Source organism: Zeugodacus cucurbitae, chromosome 5, assembly GCF_028554725.1.
Source record: "Zeugodacus cucurbitae isolate PBARC_wt_2022May chromosome 5, idZeuCucr1.2, whole genome shotgun sequence".
NCBI lineage: Eukaryota > Metazoa > Arthropoda > Insecta > Diptera > Tephritidae > Zeugodacus > Zeugodacus cucurbitae.
Window position 1 is genome coordinate 9,354,997 of NC_071670.1, and position 19,390 is coordinate 9,374,386.

Consider the following 19,390-nt stretch of genomic DNA (forward strand, 5'->3'; position numbering starts at 1 on the left):
AAAAAAATAATTCGAAAAAAATGAAAAATAAAAAATCAAAAAAAAAAATAATCGAAAATAATGAAGAAAAAATTATATAAAAACAGCAAAAACAAATTCAATATTAAATCTTCTTATTACTATTTATACAAATATTAGATATTTTCCTCATTTTAAAAAATTTAGTATTTGCCAAATAAAAATAGCTACGAAATCTCCCCTAAACGGTGCATTTATTCAAAGTAAACTAATATTTTATTTGCGGAAGTTACATGCCCGCTGGGATCATGACAAAACGTTTTTCACCTTTGACCTTTTCATTTCAAAGACCAGAAGCTTAACAGGAATTAATTAAAATTATCAAAATAGATTGTCCTTTTTAGCTTTTGGGTTTGAAACGATAATGTACCATGAAAACGAAGCTTGAAACTTGGATACCCTTCCTTTGGTAAAATAAATAATAAAGTTGTCGTTTAAATTATTAAATACTGTTGTAGTGTATTTAATAAATATGTGGATGAATCAGTAATGGCTAATGGTACTGATTTTTTAAAGATACATAAAATATGTTGTTTTCAAAAATACATTAAAACAACATCAGAAGAATTAAGGTCAGTGGAAGCTCCCCAATTTATTCAATTTATATTTTACAATACCTTTAGTACAAGTGCAATGGAAATGTTGCAAATACCATTACACTGTCATCTTCCTGCTTTGCCGATTTCATTCATATATACTAGCTTATTTGCAATTCTCAACTGATTAATGAAATATTTTTTAGGTATATTGTTAGTGTTTCACAAGTTCGATGATCATATCACATTTTGATGTGATTTTTACTTATGAGAAGTCTCCAAGTTATTTAAATGTAAAAATGTTCTTATCAGCTACTTTAATAGATTATGTTAATCTGGCAACTCCTTTTCTAATTAATAATGTATGAAAATAATTTCGTTATAATTCTTAATTAATTTACCTGCGACCATACTCATAACTAACCTCCTTACCTCTTTCATATCTTTTCAGACACACAAATGAGCCAAGAGAGCCTTCAGCTCTGCGGCAACTACTTAAATATGGCAAATCACACAAATAAGAACGAAAATCAAAATTAAAATGCTTAACAAAATATCAGTGCAGAAAAAATGAGGTTAAGGTCATAACGGCAATTTACAAACAGCTGTGCGCCCTAAATGAAGTTGACAAAGTTGTTATTGGCACACACAGATTTACACACCGACCAGTGTTTGCATGACTAAATGGCATTAAAGCAGCCGTAACCCAAATATAAATAAAACACAGATTTTGGATAACAGAAAAAACTTAAAGAAAAAAATAAATATCTTTGAGGGGAGTACGTGGGTGTACCCTGATCATGTATAAAATTTCAAGTGCAAAGTAAAACAAAAACAAATTGTTATAATCCACGCAAAGCAAACTAAATATTGTGAGTGACCTTTTTGCAGGACCCTGGGCCATCACTTAGTGGCCTGACAACTCCCACAAATCCACTCCACTCCATTCTAGCGGTAACTATGTATATAAGCAACAACAAGAAAAAAATCTAAAACGAAAAGTGACAAAGTGCGCGTCTAAGCAGTAGAAATATTTTGAATACAAAAGTGCGAAAAAGAAAAATTGCCAAAAAACACAGCGGTTATAGTGAATAACGAATAACTGTGAAGAAAATAACGTATAAAATGCAGAAGGTCAGAACTAAGCGGATGACAGCAATTGCGATAAAGTGACAATGAAAATATTTTTTTTTTGTGGTAATGGCTACAAAACACATTACAACAACAGCATCTCCAGCAATATAGACACAGATTGCAGAAGCTTCATATACGCCTCGCCCACATCTACCATCCACTCCCCGGCGCTGATGTCTAAAATGGATGATTTATAAGGTACATTAACTTGCATATTTTTAGGCGTTAAAGCAGAAGTCACAGTCTAACTGACATGGAAATAGCCATGATATATATAAAACTTACCGTAGGCGTTCGTTTAATACAAAGTAAAGTCACATCCTCATGTCGAAATTCATTTGGTTCACTTGCTTTGTCTGTTTGTCATTGACAGCGACTGGTCGACGTTCCAACGCATAAACACCAAGGTCACGCACAGCTTTTAACCTTTAATGTTTTGCATTATTTACAGCTGACAGGTCATGAGCATTGACTATGGCATGTGGTAAATGTGAATGTCTCCAAAAAACAATAAAAAACAACCCAGCAACAGAAAAGCTGCTACTTAACGCGTATCCGCAATTAGCGTAGTACCTACTAATGGCTTAACTAGTATATAAGGCTTAACAGTTTTGGCTGAAAAAGAAAAGGTAGTTACCATTAGTTACATTTTTCTAGTTTTAAGATTAATAAGAAGAGTCTGTTATCTTCTCGAAAGACCCCAACCGAACTCGAATGAAGATGAAAATCCCAATAACTCCAATATTATCGAACTAAAATTCAAGCTGTTCGGTATTTTAGAACCAATTTTACTTGATACGATGTTCTTGCTTCCTTCTCTCGGTTGTATAAGAAAGACGAAAAGAAAAGAGCCTTAGCAGTATACTCGTCTTTATTTATTCCCTTTTCATTTCGATATCATTTTCAACTTGTTCCGAAAAGCTTCAACAGTTTCGAAAGGCATCTGTTCTGAAAAAAACTAAGATCCAAATATCTTCTACTAAATTCTTGTTGCCTTTTGAAGTTTCAAATAATTACAAATATTGACGTGGAATGTATTTCTATTTAAATTCTAATTAATATCATAACGGTAAAAAAGCGAGTTCTCTCCCATAGTCAATTAGCCGATTATAGTTTCACAAAAAAATCAACTAAGGTAAAAAATTGAGTTGTTTCGTTGAGGCTTCGTATAAAGCTTCTACAAGTCATACAAACCAAGTATTTGTACAAAGCTGTACAAAGCTATGCTAAGAATACTGTGTATATAAGTATACTGTATATGCTAAGCTAAGAAATATATCAAATATATTTTCAATCTTTTTGAGCTTATGGCAATGTACATTTTGTTCTTTCATACTTCTCACCCAGCTTATGAAATTCGATAGAATTATAAGTACTGCTTCCAAGCAATTATGTTACCATTAGCCTTCCACGAAACAGTTTACTAAGCCCCAAATCAAGGATGATTCTATGAAGCCTATGTTGGTAGTGATACCAAATATAATATGTTAAAATATATGTACTATATAAAATTCAGTGGGACTAAACACATAAAGAAATGCAAAAAAATCCATTTGCCAAAAAACCCCAACACAAATTCTCCCACAAAAAATAGTTTCCCGCCACGAAAAATATTTAAAAAGTAGTTTTCGATATGAACAGCTTTTAAATCTGAATCAAGTAGTGTATATTTCATTTTTCAAACACATTTACGCAGACATGTAGGCGCACATAAAACGGTGGGCTTGTGTATTTTTTTGAATTAATGTGTGCAAATTACTAGGGCGTACACCAAAACAAGCCGAGAAATGGTGCCGAATTTATGTAGACGGAAAAAAACGTGTGAAAGAAATTGCGTGAGTGTGTCTGGTTGAGAATTACTACATGCTTTAGCTCTGTTGCGTATAGCTATTTGTATATATGTGTTAAGGTAAAGGATAGTAAATTGAAGATGCATTTATATGCGTATATGCTAGTATCAGTTGTGTACTTGCTTGAATATTTCTTTAAAATTTTTTAAATTTAAATAATGTGGCAAGCCTATTTCAAAAATAGTTTTCTAATAAATCTATTGAATTCCTCAAATACATTTTTAAATGTAATGATATATAATATAATAAGTGCCACCATTATGTGAAATATTTTTTTTAATTTTTGTAATAGTAAGAAAATATAGGTGAGTCTCTCAGATATTTTGAAGAAATGCAAAGGGAATCTTTTTCTTTCAATAATATGTCTTCATGCCAAAAATCAGTGAAATCGGGTCATAACCTCACCTAGCTCGCATATACCTAATATTAGGGGTGATTATGGGTTATATTAATAAATTTAAATAAATAAATTGCGAGAGTATAAAATGTTCGGTTAGACGCGAACTTAGCCCTTTCTCAGTTGTTTTTTTATTTTATTTTTCTTATAATTGAACACATACAACTCTTAATTTGATGTGGTTCCATGAGTTTTTTGTTAAAAAATTATAAATGTTTTCAATTTTCAGTTAGGTGGTAACTATAAAAAAATATTTTTTCTGCTTTAAAGTAATCTCTCTATATTTATTTTTAATTTTTGATATGGAATGTGTTTTTCACTCAACATCGTCGCAACACTTTACTCCATTTTACCCCAGCAATTTCATTTTTATATCGCTGCTGTTTCCATTTGGACGCGCGAATTTGTAATTTCACTTTAATCCTTAGAAACGGCACACACACACAAACACATATAATTTTACACATAACATTTTAAAGGAATTTAGCTGTCTGTCTGCATATGTTTTACGTCATCAACGTTAAATACGTAAGTCATAAAAATGCTCGCAGCAAGAATACCTACATAAGCGCTCAACAGAGAAAAAAAGTTGTATCCCTACGCTTATCCTTTAATACCTTATAAAGTTTATGTGCGCAGCAACAGCGACGGCAGCGGTAGTTGTAAGCTGTAAAACAGTTTACTTTTCTTAAGTTTTTTTCTTATTTTAATAGTCGACGCGAGTGTGAAATCAACGCTTTAAGATGTATTTTAGCGCTTAGAAAGCCTTCTAGCCTATATTTATATTTCTGTATACGTGTGTGTGTTTGCATGTGTGTGTGAGTCTCACAGTTCTATTCATACAAATATAAAGGTATTGTGGTGTTTGTAAAACTGATTCTGGTTGATTTATGTGCTGCTCTCACTTGTTTATATGACAGTATGTTGAGCTGACATTGCTTCTATACGCTATATTCACATATATATAGAATTGCATATCACTTGCATAACACATCTATAATCCTTTGCTGACATGCTTAGAACTGGAAAATACTTAATGCCAAAACCACTCACTCCCTTATAACACACTCGTATTCAATCACCGAGCAGGAATTCGATATTTCTTTCTTTACTAGGTAGTTATCATACACATGCATATCCACAGGTTTCACTGGTTCGCCAGTTGACAAATTCAAGCCAATTGGTTCTGGATTTAGTCGATCCTCCTCTGTCAATTTAACAATAGTATCTTGTGCATCGTAACCGATATTAATAGCGAGATTTTTTGGAATGACCAATAAAGCCTCGGCGAATGCTTGTATTCCTAAACGTACTTTTCCCTTAATTTATTTATTGAGCGCGTTGTATGCGCGTACTTTGAAAGCGCCAGCACCTGGTATAACATACTTATCCACACGCGCATTGTTAATCGCACGTAAACCATCGCGAATAGTATGCTTATTGGGTCCCTTAATCAAAGTGGTAACTGATTACGGATTTTTGCATTCCTCAACAAAAGTGTATTTGTTCTCACCAAGTACGTGTTCGGACACGGGATCAATACCTTTCTGATTGATAACAACAAAGGTTTTCTCAGTACCATCGCAAAGTTTACGTTTCAACACAATGATTTTCCGTACTAAGAATTCTGATCAATTCACGTTCAGCAAGTACAAACTTCTCACGCTCATCGGCGGTCTTATAGAAGAATCCTGAGTTGATTTCCGACTTTTCATATTCCAATGAAACGTTGCAAGTGAGCACATAAGCATTTCCCAAACATTTTGGTATATCCGGTTGACGCGTGCCGTGATCCAAGACAATACCACGAATAAGACTGGTGTCGTTGGCAGTCTTATGGTGCATTTCCATCAGCTCAACTAGGTGCAAATCAACTGGTTTATCGTCCTTACGTATAGCCAAAACAGCATCTACACACACTTCAGTTAGAATATCAGCTAGCACTGGGTGCATTTTGGTGCGCAAGCTGGTATTGGCAATATCAATTAAATATTTCTTGTTGATTTCAATGAGAATTTTAATAACGTCCAGTACTTCTAAAGCTTTGCCACGAGCTTTTTCGAAGCCTTTTTCTGTTACAATACGTGGATGCAGTCCCTCGGTAAGATAAATATCGGCTTGCTTCAACAGCTCGCCAATAAGCAAAGACAGTTGATGTAGTGCCATCACCAGTGGAATCATCCTAAGCTAATTATTTTTTTATAAATTTTAAGCATGGAAGACTATTTTTTTCCGATTTGAGCACTAACGCATTTTAAAAATTTATAAAACTTTTTTTCTGGCGCATGCTTTATAACAAATTTGATGAAGTTACTCAAATTCGCAGGCTAAATAAAATATTATAGCTTCAATATTACTGTATAATAGATATTATAAAAAATAATGTAGTTAATTATTTTCACAGACATAACACTTGAGCGTTATACTGTAAAGATGCTGAAAATATAAACACATTTTTCTCTAGCATAAGCTTTGTAACAAATTCGATGTACATCCATGGGATAATTCTGTTTTTATACTCTCGCAACAAAAGTTGCTAAAGAGAGCATTACAGTTTTGTCCACATAACGGTTGTTTGTAAGTCATAAAACTAAACGAGTTAGATATAGGGTTATATATACCAAAGTGATCAGGGTGACGAGTTAAGTTCAAATCCGGATGTCTGTGTGTCCGTCTGTTCGTCTGTCCGTCAGTGTAAGCTGTAACTTGAGTAAACATTGAGATATATTAATGAAACTTGGAACACGTGTTCCTTGGCACCATAAGAAGGACCACTGCCACGCTCACAAAATGGCGATAACCGAAAACACACAAAGACCTATAACTAAGCCATAAATTAAGCTATGAAATTTGGTACAAAGGATTGTTCTAAGAACGGGCTTATTTGGATGTACATCCCGGGAAAGTGGGCGTGGCCCCGCCCCTTTCTTAGTTTTTTGTACTTATCTCGTAAACTACTAAAGCTATATCAACAAAACTCTCAGGAGTCGTTTTTTTTTTTGAGTCATTCCTTATATAGTCCAAAAATGAAGGAAATCGGATTATAACCACTCCCACCTTCCAAACAAAGGTTATGTTGAAAACTACTAAAAATGCTTTAATTCAGTAAGGGAAAACACCAGGAACCTTAAATTTCATTAAAAGAAGGTACAGAAGAGCTGCACTCAAAATGGTATACATAATTTTAAATGGGCGTGGTTCCGCCCACTTATGATTAAAAAACTATATCTCCGAAACTACTTGATCAATTTCAATGAAATGTCTCCGTGCCTAAAATACGTGAAATCGGGTCATAACTTTATCTATCTCCCATATACTTAATATTAGGGTTTTTAAACTTTCAATGGACTTTATAGCATATATATGACGAATATGTGGGTCAAATTGTATTTTATATAATATAAATAAAATTAAATAAATAAATTACGAGAGTATAAAATGTTCGGTCACAACCGAACTTAGCCCTTCCTTACTTGTTATTAAATAACTCATACACAAGAATGGTTAACCGTCTGATGACGAATTGTTTGTTATCATAACCTCAACCATGCGTATGAGGCGGCGGCTTTTCTGCGGCCATATGAACGCAAAAATGCATTTTTTAACATATAACTAATAAAATAAAAAATTTGGTTAATTGTAGTCTTCTTCTTAACTGGCGTAGAAACCGCTTACGCGGTTATAGCCGAGTCCACAACAGTGCGCCACGCATCCAGGTCCTTCTCCATCTGGTCCTTCCACCGAAGTGGAGGTCTCCCTCTTCCTCGGCTTCCACCAGCGGGTACTGCATCGAAAACTTTCAGAGCTGGGGCACTTTCATCCATTCGAACAACATGTCCTAGCCAGCGTAGCCGCTAGCCGCTAGTCGCTGGACTATGTCTATGTCGTCGAACAACACATACAGCTCATCATTCCATCTTCTGCGGTATTCGCCGTTGCCAATGTTTAAGGGACCGTAAATCTTCCGCAAAACCTTTCTCTCGAAAACTCCTAGTGCCGTCTCATCGGATGTTGAGACCGTCCACGCTTCTGCACCATAAAGTAGGACGGGAATGATGAGGGACTTGTAGAGTTTAGTTTTTGTTCGTCGAGAGAGGACTTTACTTTTCAATTGCCTACTCAGTCCATAGTAGCACCTGTTGGCAAGAGTGATTCTGCGTTGGATTTCAAGGCTGATATTATTATCGGTGTTGATGCTGGTGCCTAGGTATACGAAATTATCTACAACTTCAATGACTGTCAACAGTGACGTGGGAGCCAAGACGCGAATGCGCTGACTGTTTGTTTGATGACAGGAGATATTTCGTCTTGTCCTCGTTCACCACCAGACCCATTCGCTTCGCTTCCTTATCCAGGCGGGAAAAAGCAGAACTAACGGCGCGGGTGTTGTTTCCAATGATATCGATATCATCGGCGTACGCCAGTAGCTGTACACTCTTGTAGAAGATTGTACCTTCTCTATTTAGCTCTGCAGCTCTTATAATTTTCTCCAGCATCAAGTTAAAGAAGTCGCACGATAGCGAGTCACCTTGTCTGAAACCTCGTTTGGTATCGAACGGCTCGGAGAGGTCCTTCCCGATCCTGACGGAGCTTTTGGTGTTGCTCAACGTCAACCTACACAACCGTATTAGTTTTGCGGGGATACCAAATTCAGACATCGCGGCATAAAGGCAGCTCCTTTTCGTGCTGTCGAAAGCAGCTTTAAAGTCGACAAATAGATGGTGTGTATCGATCCTTTTTTCACGGGTCTTCTCCAAGATTTGGCGCATGGTGAATATCTGGTCAGTTGTTGATTTTCCAGGTCTAAAGCCACACTGATAAGGTCCAATCAATTTGTTGACGGTGGGCTTTAGTCTTTCACACAGTACGCTCGATAGAACCTTATAAGCGATGTTAAGGAGGCTTATCCCACGATAGTTGGTGCAGATTGTTGGGTCTCCCTTTTTGTGGATTGGGCAGAGTACACTGAGATTCTAATCGGCTTGCTTTCTTCCGACCATATTTTACAAAGAAGCTGATGCATGCACCTTATCAGTTCTTCGCCGCCGTATTTGAATAGCTCGGCCGGCAATCCATCGGCCCCTGCCGCCTTGTTGTTCTTCAAGCGGGTAATTGCTATTCTAATTTCTTCACGGTCGGGCAATGGAACATCTGTTCCATCGTCGTCGATTGGGGAATCGGGTTCGCCATCTCCTGGTGTTGTACTTTCACTGCCATTCAGCAGGCTGGAGAAGTGTTCCCTCCACAAACTCAGTATACTCTGGTCATCAACCACTAGATCACCGCTGGGGGTCCTACAGGAGTGTGCTCCGGTCTTGAAACCTTCAGTTAGTCGCCGGATCTTTTCGTAAAATTTTCGAGCATTACCCCTGTCGGCCAGCTTGTCAAACTCTTCATACTCACGCATTTCTGCCTCTTTCTTTCTTTTTCTGCAAATGCGTCTCGCTTCCCTCTTCAGCTCTCGGTATCTTTCCCATCCCGCTCGTGTTGCGGTCGATCGCAACATTGCGAGGTAGGCAGTCTGTTTTCTCTCCACTGCGAGACGACAATCCTCATCATACCAGCTGTTTTTTGGCTTTTCCGAAAGCCAATGGTTTCGGTTGCAGCTGTACGTAAGGAGTTTGATATGCCGTCCCACAGCTCCCTTATACCGAGATGCTGATGAGTGCTCTCAGAGAGCTTATCGATGTCGAACCTTCTTGTGTTTGTTGACGTGTGCGCTTTTCTACACAGAGGCGGGTGCGTATCTTAGCTGCTACAAGATAGTGGTCCGAGTCGATGTTGGGACCACGAAGCGTACGCACATCAAAAACACTGGAGACATGTCGTCCATCTATCACAACATGATCGATCTGGTTGCGAGTGATTCGATTCGATAGTAAACGCAGTTTATTAAGTTAAAAAAAGTATTTTCGACTTACATTTTCATGGTTCTTTTCGGATCCAAGTTAGTACGCATTACATCTTGTAAGCCTTTTGCAGCTGAGATATTAATGGCCAAAGCTTGAGTAACACGTGCAAATTCAGCCTTTGGGTTCAATAAACTGATCGAAGCCATGCTTATTAAAAGATTTTAAATAATTGTATTTAATTTTAACAATTTAATGCTTGATAAATTCAATTATTTGTGACACACGTTGTGAACGACAAGCAACAAATTTCTTGAAATCTTCAGCAGGGAAATCTACTGGCAGATGTGCAAAGCAGTATGTTCAGTGTAGTGATGAGCGATATTGCTATTTTTAATTTGTGATTTTATATTGCTATTGCGATCGCAATAAAAAAACGGATTTATGAAAATTTGTACTCCACTTTTTTCTATTTTTTTTTTTACATATACATTTTTATTAGTTTTAACAATATCCAAAATTTAACTGCTTTTGTAATCACCGTACCCAAAAGTATCGAAAGCGCAACTAAAATTGCTACTGTAATCACTGAACAGTGGTTGCAAACTTCGAACTGATATTGGTACAGGGATCGAACAAAAGCACAGAACTTCTCTATAGCTACTGTGATCGATCGAAGTCATTGGGCCTCATGCATAAAACGTGAGCTTGAGCTCGGACTCGATTTTTTGAGTAAAAGGTGCTTGTCGTATGCATAATAAAATTTGATGTGTTTGCTTTTTCTCGCTGCTTCGGTTTGATCTCATCTTGCTCAGTTTGAACGAAGTTAGATGAGCTAGTGCTCATTGTCATATGCATAAAAACAAGCTTTTGCTTTCTTTTGTGAGCTCTTGCTCAAATTTTGTTGAGGCTGCCTTATAGTTGACTCGCGTACACTCGGAGTCGCGTTTTTGAGGAGTCAGAAGAATAACATAGTGGTGCCCTCAGTAACATTGATAAAATTTGACTAATTTTAATATTTTGTGCAGATCCTGTATTCCAAACTGGTATAATCACAAAGTTGCTACGAGAGTATAATAGTTTTGTTCACAAACTAAACGAGTTAGATATAGAGTTATACATATATACCAAAGTGATCAGGGTGACGAGTAGAGTTCAAATCCGGATATCTGTCTTTCTGTCCGTCCGTCCGTTCGTCTAACTTGAGTAAAAATAGTCACATATCTCGTTTAAAATTGGTACACGTGTTTCTTGGCACTATAGGAAAGTTGTTTTCGAAGGTGGGCTAAATCGGACCACTGCCACGTTCACAAAATGGCGGACCCCGAAAAGGCAAAAAGTGCCATAACTAAGCCTATAAAAGTAAAATTAGGTACAAAGGATCGCACTGTAAAGGAGCATATTTGGATGTTATTTTTGTACATATCTCGTAAACTACTAAAGCTATACCAACCAAATTTTCTACAACCATTTCTTTTAATCGGATTATAACCATGCCCACCTCAAAAGTTATGTTGAAAACTACTAAAAATGCTTTAATTCAGTAAGGAAAACCAGCAGAAACCATAAATTTCATTATAAAGATCCTGCCATCCCAATAATATGTTGTGAAAATAGGCCAAATCGGTTGTGAAATCAATCTGAATCGTTTACTATAAAGTAAACACTAGTGAAGATATCGGAACAGAACTTTGCACAATTACTACACTTATAGTATGGCCCTTCTAAAAACCGAAATTGGACCATAAGTTTAAAATTTATAGGGAATATTTTTCTTCTAATAATATGTCTCCGTGACAAAAATGGGTTAAATCGGGTCATAACTTCACCTAGCTCCCATATATCTAATATTAAGGTTTCCAACTTTGAATGTACTTTATACCATATATATGACGAATATGTGGGTCAAATTGTGTGTTATAATAATAACATTAAATGATTAATCGCAATTTAGAGAGTATAAAATATTCGGTTACACCCGATCGTAGTGCGTTCCCTGTTAATTTAATTTTTGCTCAATTTCTTTTACACATGTTTCTAGTATTTTTTTATTTTTAATGCTTGGTAATTTACCCTTTTCTAGTAAATATTTATTTTGTTTTAGTTTTTCTACTAATAATTTAGAAATTTCGTAAGTTTCTATTTTATTATTATTATTTGATCCTACTTCTACTTCACTTTCACTTGACGACACGTTCGCACTTCTATAACAATTAGATGTTTGATCTCCTTTTGCTCAAGTAATTGCAATTTGTTTGAACTCATTTTTATGCATACGAAATTGAGCAAAAGCTGTTGCTGTTTGATCGAACTCGACTTACGAGCAATTGCTCACATGCCTCAACTCAGCGCTTTTACTCGTTTTTATGCATGAGACCCAATGCCACCCACACACTCACCATCTACGAATACTAGTTTAAGCTGTTAAGCAGCTGAAGTAAAGTGAAGCGTTTGTACGCTTGTGTACCCATATTCTTTAGAGACATTCCTAACTTTTAATGCACACTGTACCAAGCTGCAAGTCATCGCCCAATCTCATCATTTTCACTAACATTAGAGCACGTTTTCTTTATTTGTTTTTATTCGATGCGTGTGAAATTTCTTGGAATGCATGGGTGTATGTCTGTATTTTTTGTGTTTCCTTTACTGTGCAAACTCTGTTGATTGCCATGCCAACTGCAGTGAAATTTCACAAACTCTTTGCACATTTTTGAGCAAAGAAAGCAAATTGTTTGCCAGCTGTCAACAACTTCTGTGGACCTTAGTTTACATGCGTATTGTGTCTGCTGGAGTGGGCAAAGTACGAGGGTATGATGACTTTGAGCCAAGCAAATCTACGCTTTTAATTATAAAACAAGTTTTCACTCAGGAGGAGTGCAAGTGTTGCTTGGTTTTACTAGTAGTTATGAATTCTTATTCGTTTGCGTGTAAATTCAATTGCAACGAAATAAAATCGCTTCAAAAAGCTGTCAAAAATTCTTCAACATAATCAACATCACCTCAATTTACATTTCACATTGGAACTCATGCAGGTGCGTGCAAAACACACAAATTGTTCTGTTCGCATTGCCCTAATTTCGTTTCTTCCTTCTGCGGCAATAACTGCATTGAGTAACTCCAACGAACATTCAGCGCCGTATTGGCACATTGCCCACAGCTCTTTTGCAGCGCACGTGGACATTGTGCCATTATTTTGACACCTTACATTCAGTCAATTGTGACTACACATTTGCGACCTTTCACAGTTGCTTTTGAACTTTCGCATTTTTTATTGCATTCACCTCTAATATCCACCTTCCTTTCACTCGTTTGCCAATTTGCTACCCTTCTTGTCGCCTGGGGACACAAAGTAAACTTTAGCTCTTGTAATTTTCGATTTCCGTTACTTTTGGTGAATTTCGCCTGAACTTTACGGCTGCATTTGTCCCTGAATTGTGGCTCGTTTGCTCATATGATTCTGTTAAACTTTCCATAACATACATATGTACTATACGTTTATATATGTATGTTGTTGCATTGTTGGCTCGTTGTTATCATTTGACACAATTGAAATCAAGTGTTGATTGACATAAGGTATAGTAGGAACTTTTATTGACATATGAAAAGCTTACAAGCCTCATTAGACATTTCGGAAACATTTCTTGATTAGAGCTTTCTGCAGCAGGATGTGAACTGATATGTATTTGTTGGATATACATATATTATTTACTTTTAAGGCTGTTAATATCAATCAATATTATAGTACACCCTCCGCACATGAACAACGAAAATAATTTAATATGTATGAATGCATTTACTCATATGCCGTGTAGTACAATATTGAAAGTTGTTCTAAAATGGTGTTTTATCACACATATTTTGGGTCTTTGGTTACTAATACGATTTAGGTATACTCAGACTTGGAGTTGGACGTGTATCCATGTGGTGTCTTGAACTTGGATTTGAGCTTGAACTTGAACATGAATTGATCATACGTTCCACATGCGATACACAGATGTTTCACACAAGAACGTAGTTTTGAATGTATCGATAGTACTGAGATCGTTCCATCAAGTAACTAATGTGTTGTATTAAAAATTTAAGTTCCACATGCCTGTTACAAAAAATCGGTCAATAAATTTAAGAAAATTAATTGTCGGTATATACTCAAATTATGAAATATTTCTGTATTTCACAGACGTTCCACATAAGTTCCACATTCGAAGCAAAGCAATTACCTACTACAATTTTTAGTTATACACGCTCAATATGCTTTGAACAAATGGAACCTTGCACCTGAACCTGCACTTAGATGTGGACCTGGACTTGATTTAAACTTAAACACAAACCTAAAATTAAGGGGCATACCTAGTGTAATGGCCTAAAAAATGTGATTTTTGGGAATTTTTATTAAAAAAAATACTTTATCAATTATTTCAAAATTTTAAGAATATGTTTCAAGTATATACAGTGAATTTTTTTTTTTTTAATTAAATATTTTTTAAGTTATAGTCGATCTCCAACGGCGCGAAAAAAAGTAGGTCCTTCACTGCTGCAGTGATTCCGGACTTCTCCGTGGATGAAATCTAAGAAAAAAAAAATTCTCCTTAAACTAGATAATATTGTTTGTACAATGACCTACAATAAAAAAAAAATCAAAAATTGACAATAAGGCGGCTTAAAAAAAATAGTCGAATTTTACCCAAAATTTTGGTCGTTTTTGTCCTGCCAAAATCAGATCAGATCAAAAATCGATAGGTCATTGTGCGGAGAACTATATAAAGAACTTTTCTTTGAGTAATTACTGCAGCAAATTCGGAAAAGATGTTTCGAGAAAAACGCGTTTAAAGATAAAATGATCGTATTCACTGTTACCGAGCGGCTACTCTTTAAATTGCTATAACTCAAAAACTATTTGAGATATCAATTTGAAATTTTAATATGTTATTTTTAAAGGTGTAATCTAAACCAAAAAATTGATTTTTTTGAAATTTCACACTAGGTGTGCCCCTTAAACATGGATTTGGGCGATGGTTCTTTATAATTGCTTTTGAGATTTTCTACGCCCTCTATAGAAACTTCTAGACGATTGGCAGCGTACGAAGCTTCATCAGTGAACATGTCAAATGCGTATTTTCGAGAATAATCACATCTTAGTCAGTGCTATCCGCGCCGTAGGCTTCGGTCTTTTGCAGCTAAAGTAATAAATTAAGCTGGATTAGTTGTTGAATTAAGCACCAACTAAATATAATTTGTACTTAAGCTTTATATCACTTAAGTTATTTCTATCAAATATTTACACATTTCTAAAATATTTTCCCATTAAACACAACTTCAAAGCAAAACATGGGCTAAACTTATTGATTCCAAGTAAAATAAAAGTGTTTTTTCTTACTAACCTACTTTCATGAGCTGCCGTTTGATCTAAAGCCTCTAAAGAGCTTGTGCTTTGCTTCTTTAAAACTTTCTCCGGCACACGTAAAAGTTTACCAGTTATCCAGTGCTCATCTTGGCCCACTGACTATTCTAACAAACAACTTTTCTCTCTTGATTTCTTTAATGTAGCGCGAAACGTGCTTGTAAACTCGGCGAGTATTTATAAAAGAAAATAGTTACACTTTCCGCCAGACTTTATTGCCCGTGGCATACACTATTTAATGTGCGAAAAGCTTCCCAAGACAGAACTAAATACCCAATGAAAAGCCAGACGAATGAAGTTTGTTATGGGAAAATAATAACAAAAGAAAATTCAAAATTAAACTAAAAATAAAAATAAAAAAAGTATATAAATAAACAACAATGGCACAATAAAAGCTTTACAAGGTAAAAGCTGGCGTGGTGCCTCAGCTGATTTGAGTGAAAAGCTCAATGGCGTGTTGAGTTTCGGACGGAAGGTGAATTGGTGTATATGTATATTCAAATGTGTATACAATAGTAGGTGTTATTGTTGTTGTTGTTTTTGTTAGTACGCTTTCATTGAAACTGTAGACAAAGCTCTGCAGGAAATGCTGTGAAATGTGGCAAATAAAAATAAATGATGAAAAGGGAAGCCAGCAATTTTTTCTTACCGCCACTTCACCTTACTGACTTTCCTTTTCACCTGAGAATGCCAAATGGTATAGCTTTTTTCCTCACTTTTGACGCATCTCAATTTCTGCTGCAACCTTGACCAGAACGTTTCGGCATGTAGCTGTCACAGAGTTGTTAGAAATATATGTACATATACAATCTCACATTCACGGACAACCAAAAGCCTCTGCCCACTCACTTTCAAGGTCAATTTTATTTCAGCTGTCTCTCTTTTATATTACATTCATTTCGGTATTATTTGCCAACTTCCTTCTACAATTTATTGTGCGGAAATTCATGGTTGCGCTGTCAGGTGTAGTCTCGCCGGTTTATTTTAGGTTGGTAAATAAAAACATAATGAACCTTCTAAATTTTGTGCAAACAAAGAAATACTACTTGGAGTGTGCGAGCTTTTAAATTGAAGTGAAAAGGCAGCCTTAAAGCTTCAAGGAAAATATAAAAAAGGCACATCCTAGAACACTCGTTCGTATTGTAACCTTAACCTCTATCATTATCTGACTTGGGAGTACTGAGACAATTCAATCGAATTCAGTTGACTTTTGAAGAAATACATTATATAGGTCTCCCAGCTTTTTTTTCTGAAATCTATATATGAACATCATTATTATACAGTATTGACTCCGCTGAGGGATTATATCAGTATCAGTATCAGTATCAGTATCGAAAGTAGCTTTATACCTCTTCGAAAATTTTCCAAAAGTTATTAAAAATATTCAGTTTTGTGCCAGAATTGCATAGTATCAACTTTGCTAACCGGGAGCCCTAACCACATATGTGCCAGGCGTCTGAACATTTGGCCAATCCATCAATAGAGAGGCTGAAGATGAGTAAATAACACAACATAATATCTAAAATGCACAGGGATTTCAGGAAGCCCGAACTTAAAAAATTTCCAGCTTTTTGAAGTTGGATCTAACCACCCAGTGGTTAAAAACAATTTTCATTGTCAGTACTTGAGAATCCATATATTTCGGTATAAATGTATTGGTTCTATTAAAATGGTCAGTAGATCTAGTAGATATTCTTTAACTGTGTTAAGAGAGAGAACATTGTTGCTGATTAAACCAAAAAATAAAACAATCGACTAAAACAAGTATTTGCTTCACTTTTCCAACGTTTCACAAGGGTTCTTAACTGCAAGTAGATACCCTTTTATGAAAGAAAATCTGCTCAATTTTATGTTATGAAATTTTAATGCTACAAAGTAGTTATTTTACAGATTTTAAATTTGAAAGAATTTTTAATTTTTAATTATGGTCTTACTTAGCATTTGAAGCTGCTATATCGGTATACTTCCGCAAAATACAAAAGCGGATGTACATGCTTAGCATACTTTCGTGCGTTAAGCCACTCACGCGCTTATCTAACATATAATTCTCCACTTTCATAATGCTGTTCATTTTTTCTGCTTTGTTCCTACAAATTACGAAATTAAATTTAAATTTTTAATACACTTTTAACAATATAATATTATCTACCCACCAAGTAAATAGCACTCACCGGAGCTAGTGGGTGGGAGGATTTTGAAACTTTTTAATGCGCATTTACATAGCTGTCTAATTTGACTAAGTACTCATTTCCATTATGCATTTTACAGCTAATTTTGAATTCCTAACATTGCGCGAGCCATGACATAACGCAACAACAGGCAAAAGTACAAAGTAAACGACAACAACACAAACAACAAAATGAAAGAAAATACAGAAAACAAATGCCAAAAACAGCAAAGCGCTTAAAAACATTAGAAGTCAGACCCAAAAATTTTTTTTACTCTCTCCACTTTCATGACAATAAGACAAAGCAAACAAAAATTAGTGGAAATAACAACACACTGCAACAACAATCACAACGCACCACAAATATATGTATAATAATATAATTATGGACAAGCATAATGACAGAAAATTTAGCTTTTTCGCGGCTTTGCTGCGCTTGCTAATACAAAACAAAGCTTACGCATTATTTAGAATAATTTCAGGCGCCAAACCGGAGTTATCAGTATTACAGTAATTGCTTAGAACGCAGCATAACATAGCAATGCCATAATCAGCTTGTTATAATGCACAGCGGCGGGAATTAATGTAAGCGAAATGTTAGGCATTTAATTTGTATTTTTGGTTTTATTTCCTTTCTATGTAAAATGAATTTTTTGTAATGGAAATGATGATTTCTCCTTTGTAACAAAACTGTTTTGGGCAAACACAATTTATATTATTTTATTTTATTTTTATGCATATATATAACTGTAGGTGACATAACCTCAACCCTACAAACATTCTCACCTACACTCGTCCATACACTTAGCAATCCACCAAATCCCGCACGATAAACAAGCGCGCCGCTGACTTGTCTAGCGAACCTACTTCGTTGACTTCGTGTGTTTACTTTACTTCTGTTGTTGTTTTTGCTTTTTTTTGCATAAATTTGCATAAAAATGTTATCATTTCAGCGCGATTTCATGGGGCTTGTACGAGTATTTGTTAGCAGTATTAGTGTTGCTGTTTTCATTCATGAATTATACTTAAACAGAAACCTCACTCAAATATCGGCTACGGACATATCTTTCTGCCTGCTGAACCTAGACTCAATGTTATTTGTGAAGTTTCAGGTCTGCTTAATATTGTTGAAAAGAATATGTAAACTCGCTGTCCTTTCCCTTCGCCATGCTTTTTAAACAATGTGTGAAGTTTGTGGCAAGTATACAATGATCGTTGTAAAATCTGAGTTCTTCTGTAGGGTTTCCTGAGATCGTAAGACCTCTATTTCATAAAAACATCGTACAGTTGACTAACGGTTACTCCCACCAGGATCTTTTTCTTGATAGATAAGTATTGATTAAAAGATATACATGGGTGTTATCAGGCTCTTATATGTATCCCACAGATATATGATACCTCGGGAATGTATAAATATTGTTGTAAATTTTGCAGTTTCCAAGACGTAGAGTGCATAGCAAAGTTCATACCATCGATAAATGGAACCAACCGTAAATTGTTCGAAAAATGTTCAGGCATTTTAATTTGAAATGAGATCCAGAGCATACAGTTCCTGAAAACTGACTCACTTTTGCAGAGATCAGACTTGATTAGACAGAAAGTGGGAATTGAATTCCTCAGAATACAGATATTGGGTCAGAGTTATCGAGAGATTATCGGTTTTTACAGAAACACACAAATCTTTTATAGGACCGTCAAACTTTCATGGATGTTTTTCTTAAAGGAAAGTCTATAAAGGTCTTCCTCACTTACGTATTCACTACAGGTGTATAGAGTTTTATTTCTCTTTGTCTTCTACGGTTTGACTAACTTTTTGCTAACTCTTCATCCCTTTTACACTTTTTTCTTACATTTCAAAGAGCTGCCAGAAATATGAGCGATTAACTCGTTTTTACATAACCTACGGAAAAAGATAGAAAAACGGAAACTCACATAAAAGTAATTAAGTTTTTTGCAATCTAATTAAAAGTATACCGCCAACACTTACCAAAAACTTATGGCATGACATTTTCAATAGGGCCAAACGTTGAACGCTCCGCCC

At 35.6% G+C, this 19,390-nt stretch overlaps 1 pseudogene; it reads right to left on the reverse strand.

The window, feature by feature from the left end:
• Window positions 1–680: 680 nt before the first annotated feature.
• LOC128921925 (T-complex protein 1 subunit zeta-like) lies at window positions 681–10,128 on the reverse strand (annotated as a pseudogene).
• Window positions 10,129–19,390: the final 9,262 nt, after the last annotated feature.